The sequence below is a fragment of the Lactuca virosa genome, chromosome 6 (genome assembly GCF_052849685.1).
Source record: "Lactuca virosa cultivar CGN04683 chromosome 6, Lactuca_virosa_CGN04683_v6, whole genome shotgun sequence".
Classification (NCBI taxonomy): Eukaryota; Viridiplantae; Streptophyta; class Magnoliopsida; order Asterales; family Asteraceae; genus Lactuca; species Lactuca virosa.
This window is the reverse complement of record NC_136431.1, coordinates 82,399,622-82,403,198: the sequence shown is the minus strand read 5'-3', so window position 1 is coordinate 82,403,198 and position 3,577 is coordinate 82,399,622. Positions and strand designations below refer to the sequence as shown.

Genomic DNA, 3,577 nt, shown 5'->3' with positions numbered 1-3,577 from the left:
TGTTGTTACTTCCACCTCTTCATCGACCCTGTAGTGTTTGACTTGCTTGGACTTCGATGACCAAAGGAACTTTCTATCTTGGCAAGTAGCAAAGCATTATTTGAATGTGTGCTTGCCTTCTAGAGTCGAAGTCGATCTTCATATGCCTTTAGATGCCCAATTGCTTCTTCGAATGGCATGGATTCCATATCTGAACTTTGTTCAATTGATGCCACCAGGTTTACGAATCTTTTCATTTGAAGTGCCTCAAATTCACTTTTCAATACTCGTAATCTTGCTTTCTAGACTCGTTCTGCAGCCACATACCGTGACTTTAGAGAGCCCACACTTCCTTAGTTGTCTTCTTCTTGGAAACTTGTGCAAGCATCTCTTCTGGGATCGATTGGAAGATGAAGGCTTGAGCTTGCATGCTCTTTTTCATGATTAACTTATGTACTTAGGTAATTTACTTTAGATCAAAATAGAAAATTACTAATATAAGTGCGATTAAAATTTAATCTTTTTGTAATTAAACAAAATGCATCTGTTAAGGTTTATCGTTTTAAAATTTATAACTACTGTTGACAAAGTTTGTAAATCATTTTTTCTTTTCCAAAATTGATGAACAATTCATTATTATATGGTGGGAAAAGGTACCTACATAAGTATGTTAAACATGAAAAAAACATGAAAAAACGTAAATAGAAACATAAAAGAGTTTGGGAAAAAAGTTGTAAAATTTGTAAAAAAAAAAAACAATTAAAAAGGTAAATTTCTAAAGGGAAAAACTAAATTTTGGGAAAAAATTTGCAAAAAAAAAACGTTTGCACCAAATCCAGAACAAAATTTAAACTTTCGTCAAACTTGATAAAAGAAAGTTGATAACCTGATGTGTTTGGACCTATAGCAGAGGAGGTCATGTGGACCATTTTATAGTTTGTTAACTCTTGATAGTAACTTTCTCAGAAACAATGTTAACTCTGTATAATTGACAACAGTTTTAGGGTTGATCGTAATTTTTACTCAACATAACTTTTATACAGGACCCAAATAATATCATTACTATTTTCATGGGTAGATTTGAATATGATTGAATGATTTTATTAAGAAACCTGTTCGTTCTTGTAAACTGAAATGAATTTGATTGTAAGGATAAGCCAAATAAGATTTTTAAAAGTCAGTCATACTTGTTCTGATTATTGAAATTTTTTTCTTTCAGATTAATATCAATGACATGATTTTCTTAAATTTTATAAATGAGTACAACAAAGTGATAGAGGTGAAAGGAGTGGAGCTTCCAGAAGCTACAAATTATTGTTCAGAAAACAAAGTTGCAAAACTAGAGACTTGCTCAGTCAAACAGCCATATGATGGGGGTTTGTACATTTTTATTAAATAAATTGTAAATGAAGTAATTTATTTTTTATTTTTTTTAGACTTAGACTGACTTTAACGTGTGATATTTAATTTGCAGGAGCTTAATTTAGGAAAACAGAAGGTAAGATATTTCAGATGCTCAATTTTTGTTGCAAAAAACAAACTTCTATGTCTCTTATATATAATTTTGAGTAACTAACATTTTTTGTTCCATTAGTATAGTTGCTTTTTGCAATTTTGGTCCTTATTTGAGGTCTTTGTAACATTTTTGGCCCATGTTCCATGTAAAACAACTATGTTTCGTCCCCAATTTGAAATATAGTCATTTTATTTTGGAACACGGACCAAAATTACAAGATTAACCTTTTTGAGACCAAATATGAAAAAAAATCAGCTATAATCACAGGCCAAAATTGTAATTTATTCTTGGGGAATCTTCAAAAAAATCCTAATATTTCACCCTAATTTACGAAAATGTCCCAAACTAAAATTGGTTTATGAAAAAGCCCTAATTTCCGGAAAAAATGACGATTTGACTATTTTTTTCCGATTTATCGGTTTCAATACTTACCCGGTTTCATTAAAGTCTCATTATTTTACCATAATTTTCATTAAAGTCCCATTATTTTACCATAATTTGGGACTTATTCGTAAATTATGGTAAAATAATAGGACTTTATTAAAACCGGATAAGTAATGAAACCGGTAAACCAGGAAAAATGGGCCAAATCGTCATTTTTACAGGTAATTTGGACTTTTTCGTAAACAAATTTTAGTTTGGGACTTTTTCATAAATTAGGGTAAATATTGGAACTTTTCCGGAGATTTCCCTTTATTCTATATATTTTTTCTTCATAACAGATCAAAACGCCAAAAATAGACATATTCATCCAAAAAGAAGCCAATGTAAATACTATAAAAACTAAAGGCTGAATTTTGGATAAATTAGGTTTTTTAGTTTTTGTTATTGAGTTGTCTTTCATATTTGGAGCACATGGCCCCTGGATGACTACAAAAGAACAAGTTTATGAGAAAGAAACAGTTGAGAATACCATATGAACTTGCATTATTTTCGAATTCTTCTAAAAGAAGGAAAAATATATTACTTTTTATTTATTAATGTTCCAAAGTTACTATGAAATCTTTATTCAATACGAATTCTCCTAAAAGAAGGAAAAATATATTACTTTTTATTTATTAATGTTCCAAAGTTACTATGAAATCTTTATTCAATACGTGCTAGGAGTGTAGAATGTTTAGAATTAGAGTAACATTTTTGGCCCCTAAGTATACACCAGACAATTTTCTCTTGCAATTTGCTCCTTATTAGAGGTTCTTCGAATGTTCTTTGTCTTTCAAAGTAAAATACTATATTGGTCCCCGAGTATAACTGATTTTTGCAATTTTGATCCCAAAAATCAGGAACGGAACATGACCACTACGAGTAGGGGGCCGAAACCGAAACATTAAACGAAATTATATAAACAATTTTTTCTATCGGCTCTTAATAACATGTTAACTAAACTTAGGGATATTTTCATCCAAAAACATTGTTGATGGCTATTTGGGATATTGAAACAAAGTTTGCATGTGTTTTCTTATAAAAACCTTTCTCAACAGTTGCATTGCTTCTTTTTTTTTTTTTTTAATTAATGTTTGTGCAATACATAACAAAATTAATTGACAATTAAAAAGTAGTAAATAAATGTTACTAACAAATACATTTTGACAAGTAACTAAGCTTTTTAAGAAAATACAAGCTCCATCAACATAATTAAAAAAATTAAAATTTGTGACATAAGTTTCCAACTTATGCTCTAATCTTGTAATTATAACATATTATAATAAATTTTTTATTTATTTGCTTCTATACCTTATACAACGTATTTTAGTGTTAAAAACACAATATGATTTTAATGGTTTCACTGTCTTACGAATAAATTTTAATATGAATTTTATTTTATTTATTTATTTATTTTAGAACTCTTTTTTACATTTAGTTACTAGAATAAAAAATTGTTTTTTCAGCTTTTGCAGCCTTTCATCTTGAAGTTTTGAAGTATAGTCTTTTCAGTTTTCTTATAGATATGTGGGATATCCCATTACAATATTATTTATTAGTAGTGAGAGAAAGAAAGATACAGAGACGGGAGAAAGACAACTTACATCTTATGAGAGAGGAGACAAGAGAGAAAGTGGCAGCAGACAAAGCTTCAAGATG

At 29.3% G+C, this 3,577-nt stretch overlaps 1 long non-coding RNA gene across 1 annotated transcript; it reads left to right on the top strand.

Annotated features, from left to right (window-relative positions):
• The first annotated feature begins 235 nt into the window (after positions 1-235).
• LOC145122845 (uncharacterized) lies at positions 236-1,621 on the top strand. The gene is made up of 3 exons (XR_013714758.1): positions 236-440; positions 1,199-1,355; positions 1,454-1,621. It is a non-coding gene; the product is annotated as an uncharacterized LOC145122845 (long non-coding RNA).
• Positions 1,622-3,577: the final 1,956 nt, after the last annotated feature.